Source organism: Leuciscus leuciscus (assembly GCF_965113295.1).
Source record: "Leuciscus leuciscus genome assembly, chromosome: 14".
Lineage (NCBI taxonomy): Eukaryota > Metazoa > Chordata > Actinopteri > Cypriniformes > Leuciscidae > Leuciscus > Leuciscus leuciscus.
In genome coordinates, this window is record NC_138738.1 from 36,882,901 (window position 1) to 36,893,301 (window position 10,401).

A 10,401-nucleotide genomic window follows, 5' to 3' on the forward strand; every position below is an offset into this window, starting at 1 on the left:
CCCATAAAACACAACACACCCCACCTCGGCCAGAGGCATCAATGACTCTCTTGTGCCGGACAGAGCGCGTCACTGTGCGGCCGGGGCCTTGGGAACAGCAATATTTGCTTTAATATTTAAAACATTTAGCTTGACCCAGCCATTTCACACAAGCTTGGCAGTGTCTCGCTGCAGAGCTTCTGTGGTTTTCTCCAATCAGCTTCTCACAAACGACCCCTAACAACACAGATCCTCCGGCCCAATTCATGCATTCACCATCTCAACCGATATATGGAAAACCCCACAGTTCCTCATCACAGGTGTGGGTCTCCATCCAGTTTTTCCCCAATCCATCTTTTCTCCATCCTCCTTCCACTTCCCGACCACAAGCGATGCCGGCTGAAGTGGAGAACAGTGGCGCTAGTATAGGGTGATGTGTTTTCGGTCTAACCTGAGGTTTAAGAGCTCAGCTAGTGGTTTAGATTACTGTAAAAGAGTGCTGAGGTTGGAAGAAAGACGAGCAGGTGAGGAGGAAGAGAAGCAAGAGAGGGTATATTAGACACTATACACACACTTATTCTGTAGAATTGTTATTAGCAGTAGAATAGTTAAAGGCACACTGAGATTTTTGGATTAAAATATCCCAAAACCACTAGAACAATGGTGTATATTTTGTTGATTTGTGTACTTACATTATCCCAAATGTTCCTAAGAATGTTTAAATTCCGTGTCCGTGCGTCGCCTATCAGAAGGCGCGTTTCCATTACAGATTTGTGCAAAACTTGTGTGGTTTTTTTCTAAATGTCGACAAAAAACGATTGCGAAATGACGCCGTTTCCATTAAACGATGTTATGCGACTAAAACTAAATTTTTTCCTCTCGCGATAAGTCATACCAATAATCATGGTAACGGACATTGGTAGGTTTATGTATATCTCAGCCACCGCACTGGCCATTATTATTAATCGAAGGAGACGAAGGCCTATGTGTGTTATCCAATCATTAATGGCAAGGAAAGACCCTTATACTGTGAGCGACACATATGAGGTGTTTCTGGGTGTTTCTCCCTCATATCTGCTTCGAGGTCTTGATTGTGGCATTTCTTTGAGGTTTAGGTCCAGTATTCCTGTAATTCTTCTGTCTTTTATGAATTTAATAAAGAACTCTGTCTCGTATTCAGTCCAAATATAGCGCGTCATCTATGTCAGGTGACCTGTAAATGCGCAAAAACGGTTTCCATTGCAGTTTTGCGAAATATTTCTTTTTCGAATTGCCTGAAAAACCTCCTCATGCGAGCGTAAACACTTTTTTGCGATAAATGAGAGTTTTTGCGAAATTGACGTTTCCATTGGGCGTATTTTCAATTCGCAATTTCAATGTGCGCAATTTGAAGAGTAATGGAAACGCGGCTAATGACATCATACCCGCGTTACCTTCGATTTCCGGTTTTATTTAGAAGAAATGATTAGCAGTAGAAGAGTTAACAGTTACTATTAGTAAAGACGCTGTTACCAAACACTTTTGAGAGCTGCACAGATTCATGTAATTCACACACTTTAATCAATCAATCAATAAATCAATCAATCATCAATTATTCCATACTTCTTACTCTAATTCTTTCATTGATTTTATACTTTAATCTTTTTTCGGAGCTCAACAGCCCTTGTTCACCAAAAAGTCTTACATTTTAAATCAAATCTTACCAAACGCATTTTGTCTTGTTCTACGCAGACATTTTCGCTTATTTTAAGCTTAGGTCTAATTAAATGGTGGAATTACTGTATTTTTCCCCCCCATTGTAATCAACAAAAATTACCATTTCTAGGATAATTATGGTTCTAATTTGGTTCAGTCTTCACTGACTTGATTAACCTGACCTCAACCTTTACTGTGGCAGCTTCACTTAAACCCAATCATGCACTAACTACTTTATATTAAAAAGACACCTGCTATGTTACACACACACATAACTGTTCAACGCAGAGATAAGTCTAGTAAAACTCACAAATCTTGTCCAATTCCTTGTCCAAAAATAATAATAATTGTAGTTTTGTAAACCTATTTATATGTTGCCACAATTTATATTTGTCCACAAAGCTAATTTCAAACATTTAGGCATAAGTCTTTAAGATCATGAGAAACATCATTTCAGTCAGGTAATGTTGGACTGGTTTCTTTTTTCGTATACTCAAGTTTCTTGATAATTGCACATCTAGCTGAACAATTGAATGAATAATACATTCTGATTGCACTGATCACATCTTATACCTTATTTTGAGTCCCATGCATAATCTCTACATTGTTCCACATGAATATTTACCAGGGTACTCATGCATAGTTCTGTAGGAAGCATATTCATTAACTTTAGTAGTTTTAGTGTAAAGCAAAACGATGACCTTGAAAAATGAGTTGGCACGGAGGCATTGACTACTGATCACGTTCATGAACACTGCAAAAATTCAAATCAATTGTCTTGTTTTTAAGAAAAATGTCCTAAATGTCCTTCACTTCAGAAGCTATCATTTCATAAAGCATTTTTAAGAGATTACTGAATATCTTATTTAGACAAACAATTTTTTGAATGATATTACAGCCATTTTCCATACAATGAAAGTTTTAAAAAAAAGTGACCAGGGCATGTCATGATGGCAAAATGAACTATAACAGTTTCATGAAAGACTTTTATATTTATATATACAGAACTATAATCCTCTGTGTGAGGGCAAGAGAGAAATGTTCATGGTTTATGAGTAGAAATTATACTTTTATGTTGCTTTTTTGTCATATTTGGAGAATGACAGCACCAGAAATATTGGGCTTTCGCATATTTTAAGCATAAACTTCACAAAATTTTGGAATTACTGCCATTTTTCTAGAAGTGAGCATTAAGGCATACAGTGTGAATATAGCAGTATTCTTGTCTCCGGTTTATATCTATTTAAATACTGTAATGTAATTTATTTCCAAGTGAAACCTGACCAGTATCTAGACATATTATTACAAAGACTTTTTTTTCTTGAAAATAATTTTTTATTGAATTTATTTATTTAATATATTTAGAGTTTCCCCAAAATATATCTATTAAACAGCACAACTGTTTTCAACATTGATAATAATCAGAAATGTTTCTTGAGCACCAAATCAGCATATTATAATGATTTCTGACGGATCATAAATGACATCAATATACAATATATTAAAATAGAAAACTTGTAATAATATTTCACAATTTTACTGTTTTTGTATTGTGGATCAAATATATGCCAGCCTTGGTGAGCATATGAGATAAACATAAAAAAATATTTTAAACGGTAGTGTATAACGTTAATATATAATGTTTCTAACAAACATATATATTCTTTTAAAACAACCATTATCGGTGAAGTTTAGCTTCAAGCTTAAAGTTGACTGGTCCATTTTTAGTGAACAATTTGAGGTGAGCTTCAGCTTCAAAGATTCCTGCGAAAACAATCTCAAGATATTGTGTGGGCGATATGGTGTTACAGTTTTTAATCATACCTTCAAATCCACACCTCATTCTAATTCAGATTCTCTTCTATTCACCTGAGAAGAGTGGACATCCACTTCAAGGAAATTCTCCTGAAGTCTTGTGTCTTGTGCCCTGAGCTCAGGGCATTTCTGATTGATTCCACATAAAATAAGTGTGTCTGGGACAGCTAATGGACTGGCGGCTGCTGAATGATGATTTAAATCAAGACACCGAGTTCGGCTGGCTCTCTGAAACAACCTTGAGGTTACGAACACTTTCAGAGAGCAAGTTTTCCTCCATGTCCTTGTCCAACTCTGCAAGGTTTGCGTTTCTCAAATTGCACACAGTCTCCACTCTAGTGACTTGCCGAAGCCAGACATGAGAGAAACAGAGAGCGAGGGCTGACAGAATGGGGTTGAAGGGTCATGTCGAGGAGACTAATTGAGCTGACAGAGGGAACTCTCTACTTTTGGTATCACATTTCAATGGTGACCTGTCAGAATCACCCAGACTCTACAAGGGTCATAGAGCCACTTTCTGACAGAACCAAGTAAACTTTTTAGTTTAAAGGTTCTTGCTAGTGACGCTTGCGTTAAAGCTACAATATATAAAATCATAAAATTCGCTGCTAGGTTCGCTCGCTAACCTCTTACAATAACAAATGCGTAGATTGATGACGCAGTGAATAAGCGGAATTATGGAACTTGCTTTCATGCTGATGGATCTAATAAGGTTTATGGATGAGTGAAAACATTCATGTCACACATTCAGGTGATTTTTGCCTTTATTGTGATAGGATAGTATAGAGTGGACAGGAAGCGAGGTGGGAGAGAGACGGGGGACGGGATCGGGAAAGGTCCACGAGCCGGGATTCGAACTCGGGTCGCCTGAAGCACAACGGCGCTATATGTCCAACACATGTCAGTTTATTAGACAAATGATACTTGTGAGGTAACGCAGCGCTGTTTCACTTGGTCTACACTATCACACTAAACTGCATTTGAGTGTGTTGAAAGGTCTAACGTTATTCTGTGTGTTAGTTTGTTGGCTGTATGAGACTAGCAGTAAGCTAGATCAACATTAGAATAACATACTGATCATATCCTAACATTTCATCATGTTGAGCTATATAACATTGATTTGTTTTATGTACATTTGCTCACCTGTCTAATAAAGTACATGCAAGAGCAGCGTCTCTGTCAAGTCAAAGTTTGCCACGAAGCTCTTGCCATCTCGAAAACACCACGCCGATACTGATCCACGTTTTAGTTCTCCTTTTATCCCAAAGTCTGCTTGCCATGATCCATAATGTTTGAACGAAACAACAACAGCGTGAGCGTGCCGCTATAGACGTAACGCAGTTGCCCACATCTGTCGCCATGGTTACTATAGTACAAGCGGAAACCAGGGATAACGCGGATATTACGTCATTGACAGGCGACAAGTGAAAAGGGACGGGCACTATTTAAAATTGTGAATTTCTCTGAATTTACAAATGATTGGAAACATTTAGGATAATGTCAGTACACAATTTAAAGAAATATATAATACTGTGCAAGTGGTTTTTGGATATTTTGATACATAATTCTTACATATTGTACCTTTAATAAAACAACTTGTGAAACTATTGATTCATTAAGGCAAAAGCGTCACTAGCGCTATTGCTTAGTAGCAGCAACCACCTGTGTAATTGAATCCCTTTAAACTTATGTAAGCTTCCATTCTATCTAATATTTCTAATAATCTATCTATCTATCTATATCATCCATCACTCCATCAATCCATCCATCCATCAATCAAACAATCAATCAATCGATCCATCTATACATCTATCCATCCATCCATCCATCCATCCATCTTTCCATCCAACCAACAATCCATCCATCAATCATCCATCTATCTTTCCATCTATCCATCCATCTATCCATCAATCAAATAATCAATCAATCAATCAATCAATCAATCCATCTATACATCTAGTATTTCTAATCTATCTAAACGTTCAAACTATTTCACACTTAAAGCTACTTCAAACTTTCAGGCTATAGACTTTCTCAAGCCAAAATCAAAATTTGTTCACAAATTTTACTCGCCTAGTTTGACCTATTTTGCTTCCGTTATGTGACATATTTCCTAGTGATATTCAATAAGAGAAATGTTGGACCGAATTTTTTCCTTCAGAAATCGATTGGAGTATAATATATGCACTGATGAACTGTTCACATTAACGCCAGGAAGGGGGTGATGATTTAACATCAATTAAAAAATATTTGTTTAGAATTAAAACATTAAATATTAATTGCATAGTGCATACATTAAGTAAATGCATCAAAAACCAACCATGAACATTTCTTAACATTTACATGACATTTAAAGCGGGTAAATTTCGGTTTGTTGTCATCATTCGATAGCTTGACTATTGGGTCAGTTCTGTTCATTCACCCAGCATGAAACATTCATGATTTTGTTCTTGCCGCAGCAATAATTCATGTAACAGACTTTTAAAATGCAGCTCTAAATGTTTGATAACAGCTGGAATGGTGCTCACGGCCATTGGGGAATATGGTAACTGGGGTTTTCTTTATCCGGGTAACCCCTGTACTAACCCAGATTACAGCTGATTACTAGTGAGATGCACACATATTCATTTTAAACCACAGCCGCTGATTAGCATATGAAAAGCATTGTCTAATAGCTAAGTTTTACACACACGATGTGACAGTGTGTTTTGTTCAGTCGGATTTTATTCACTCAAAATCACAAATCTCTTTATTACCGGTTCTTTCTCCTACACAGCAATGAGATTAAATAGAGAGAATAAAAAATTGAGTTTCAATGAAGTCTCCTCCTGCCTGAGAAAAAAAGAGTGCATGAATATCACGTGTCTTTATTAGCGTTTCAGAGGAGATCTCAATAATGTCTCAAAATATGCTCAAATTTTCCAAGATAACAAAAATCTGAGCTGCTATAATCACATTAATTTATAGCTCTATCCTCTTACTGTAAGTCAACAATCTCATATGCATCTTTTTTGCTATGTGAGACTTTATTTAGATTTATTTACACCGTTTAGCAAATTAATGCATTTGAAATTTACAGTCTTTCTCTTCTGGGAAAACAGGTCGTAATTATTGAATAATCATATTTTTGGTCTGTATGGGAACATATACAGTACAAACTGTCCACTAAAAAACCCTATGGAATGACCGTAACAAAAACTAAAGGCTCCAAATTCTCGAATAGTAAACACAAGAAGAAAGGAAAGTAAAATGTGCTCCTCAAGACATTTCATAAGGTTTCTTAAGCATGATGGAATGCACTATAACAAATAACTTCAGTACGAGCTGAAGAGGGCCAGGGGAGAAATCACATGCAGAGGTAATTATGACAAGGCCAGAGGTTATGCTGTTATTAATGAAAATATGAGGGTGGTTTGTCCAGATGTATGAAAATGAAAATGGGATGCTGGAACTCTGCATCACATAAACTAAAACCAGCTTATGCTGGCAAGATAAAAAAAAATGCCCTTTCATGTCTATAGGCTACTGATAAAACTACATTTTCAGTGTGCAAATCATGCCATGGAGAATTACTGACTGCCATTATAAAAGGTCTCCAATTCAAACCATCCAAAAGCCACCTACATAATACTTCAAAACTTAATTAAGAATACAAATAATTTATATGCAGGGTACAACGTTTATTAAGGATAAATTAAACATAAGCATAACAAATGCAGACTAATTATAAATCATGGCAGGAGATCAATCAATACAATGCTTAGAATTATAACAACTGTTGACTCGCTATCGCCCTCTAGTGACCTGGACTTACATTACTATTTACACCGCAACAATTACATCTTCAAACAATCAGTGTTATTAATTGTAACGTGAATAAACAGATTTAAAACAGATAAAGCCACAGGCAACCACGTTTTCAAAACAATGAAAAAATTATAACACATCAAGGAGAACAATCTCCTGAAACAACTTTTTCTCAAACTCAGTAACGAGCGTAAGTTATCTTTAATACGCGGGTCTGCTCGTAAACATTGCCACATTCTGCACATTGGCTGTAAGGAAACCCACAGCAATGATCTTACCTCTTCAGTCAGGTGAATCCAGGAGTAGTTTCGGTGTGTGTGATGTTCAGAAGAGTGTGTGAGTGTGAAGGCATCTGTGTGCTCTCCGCCGACAGCACCGCCTCACACCGGGACGGGACGAACCAACTACTGATGCTGCTACCGCCTGGCTCATGAATATGAATTAGGTCGTGCTGCCATTGCTCCGTAACTTGCCTATTAGGAAGGTGTTCTCATGAATATTAATAATTTTATGCTGGCGTTGCTTCGAAGCATCCCTATGGCTACGGTTCGGCTTATTTACATAAATAACAAACAATTAGAACTAAATTCCCCCCTGGGACAAGAAAACAAAATTCATCCCCTGTCAGGATACAAATAAAAGTGCCCTCGGTGGAACAGGCTATAATTGATCTTAAACTATTTAATTACAAATGAATTGTTGTATAATTATTATAAATGACATAGCCTATTAATTGTGATTTGTGAAACTGACTTTCATTGTAATGTTTGTAATTTAACTAAAAGATTATTTAAAAAAATGAACAACCTGGTGAACCATTCATATGGACATTTCTTCACTTGTAAATAAACTCTAGTTCACAAAAAAAATTAAATTCTGTCATCATTTAGGCCTACTCACTCACCCTACAGTTTTTCCAAACCTGTATGAATTTCTTTCTTCTGCTGAACACAAAAGAAGATATTTTGAGGAATATGGGTCACCAACAGTTGATGAGCCCCCTTGACTTCCATAGAATTGTTTTGTCATTCTATGGAAGTCAATGGGCCCCATCAACTGTTTGGTTACCCATATTCCTCAAAATATCTTCTTTTGTGTTCAGCAGAAGAAAGAAATTCATACAGGTTTGTACAACAACAACTTGAGGGTTGATGACAGAATTTTAATTTTTGGGTGAGCTATCCCTTTAAGAAAGTTAACTCTTACATTATGCAAGTATTTTGGCCCTCTAGCAGTAAAAAAAAAAAAAAAAAAAAAAACCTGCCTGCATTTTGCAGAAGAACATTGTTTTGGTTGTGCTTCGGTTCTGCATGACATTGCGTATGAATATCTTTCGCGGCACACAAGGAAATCCAAAAATGATGTCATCCGAGCATGTAAGTGCAATATTTTATTAATTCACTGGAGATATAACCAGTTGGTTCAAATAGAAAGGATCTCAAGCGGCTTCACCTTTCTCGCTCATCGTGACAGAACTAACCTCTGCCACTCTCACACCATAAATGCATCAAACTTTTCTCTATTTATGGATATGACGAGACACGCATGGGAGAGTGATGTTGCTTGGTACGCAATTTCCCCAAAAACCCATCCCGACTGGTCTGAAATATAAATACTTAGTTATAATAGGCTTACCTGGTGAATCTGGGTAAGAGAAAAAACATGTTTTGGAAGAAATGGTTAGATGATGTATTGACTCATTATTTAAATTTTGTTACTTTACATACTTTAAAAATTGACAGTGTACTTTTAAAACACACTTTTCGCACTTTTATTACTTTATTGACTAATTAATATTTTATCTTGATTTTACTTTGAATTCTTGATATCTCCCATTTCTCATAATTGTCTCAAATGTCTTCATCTCAAGTCTGCTCTTCACTGACACTGTTGTCTCCATATTAGAAAAAGTATACGCTACACTAACCCAAGTGCCAAAAGCTGATGAAACACTCCCATATAAACTTAACCTTAAAATGTTGAACATAAAAATGCATGTCCATATTATTAATTCACATTGACAGGCAATATTAATCCTAAATAAAAACATGTATCACCATTCAGTGATAAAAAGAAAAAAGCTTTGACAAAGAATGAGCAGGTTCAAAGGCTGAGAGATCATGTGAGGTTGGATAATGTGGTATTTGGCACAGGAACTGAGGCAGGTATAGTGGGGTTCAAACACTATTACAGGGAATTTGCCAACTGGAAAGTCTTCAAGGCTCTTTTTACAGTGTAATCAGATGCTTTTAAAGGATTACATGAACAAAAATTCTGAGTAGGCAATGAGTACTGTGGAGAGAGGGTATAAGTATAGGCCTATACAGATATGTTTTTCATTGTACTCTCTCAGAAATCATGTGCAATGCATTTATCGGAAGTGATGCCCTCAGGCAAAAACATGCTGTAACATAGAATACAGTACAACAAAAATCTGCCAATCATCAGAGATATGTCAGTTATTACAAAAAATATATTTGCATTTGCACATGAGACTGTATTGCAATGACTGACAGGTTGACTCTACTGAGATCTGAGAAAATGGAGATTAGAAATCAGCAACTGTCCGTCACAATAAGTGCAAGCACTTAAATGTCAATTTGAAATGAGAAGTATAAGTACGCATAAAATGCTAGTGAACGTTACAGATTGAGCTGTCACTAAGCTTCCACAGGTGTATTGAAGCTCACATTTCTGCAGTAAATATTAGAATGATGAAGTTTACTTAAACACCTGGAAACCACATGCTGGGGTGAGAATAAACTCAGCCTGCAGAATTAAAAGCAGATCTCTGTATACGAACAGTCTATCAAAGGACGATCGACAACCAGAGCTTGTCTTTACATTATTTTATCTACAATTCATCACAGATCTGAAGTTGCTTTGAAGCTCATCTTTGATATCTGATTGATGATCATGTGTTGGTTTTTTGAGCATGTATAAAACTGTGTGTGTGTGTGTGTGTGTGTGTGTGTGTGTGTGTGTGTGTACTTGTACAACTATCTTTGTGAGGACCAGTTTGAGTTTTAGACCATTGGAGTGAGGACAAAGAGAGTAAAGTGAGGACATTTTGGCCGGTCCTCACTTTCTGAGAGCCCTTTAAAG

At 36.5% G+C, this 10,401-nt stretch overlaps 1 protein-coding gene across 2 annotated transcripts in view; it reads right to left on the reverse strand.

Annotated features, from left to right (window-relative positions):
- Nucleotides 1–7,702, reverse strand: part of sema5bb (sema domain, seven thrombospondin repeats (type 1 and type 1-like), transmembrane domain (TM) and short cytoplasmic domain, (semaphorin) 5Bb) — a 58,732-nt gene extending 51,030 nt beyond the window's left edge. Inside the window, exon 1 of one of the 2 annotated variants that reach the window (XM_082189910.1) lies at nucleotides 7,575–7,702. The gene's annotated coding sequence lies outside the window, so the exon portion shown is untranslated. The remainder of the gene's footprint in view (nucleotides 1–7,574) is intronic. The other variant, XM_082189911.1, reaches the window with a different exon arrangement.
- Nucleotides 7,703–10,401: the final 2,699 nt, after the last annotated feature.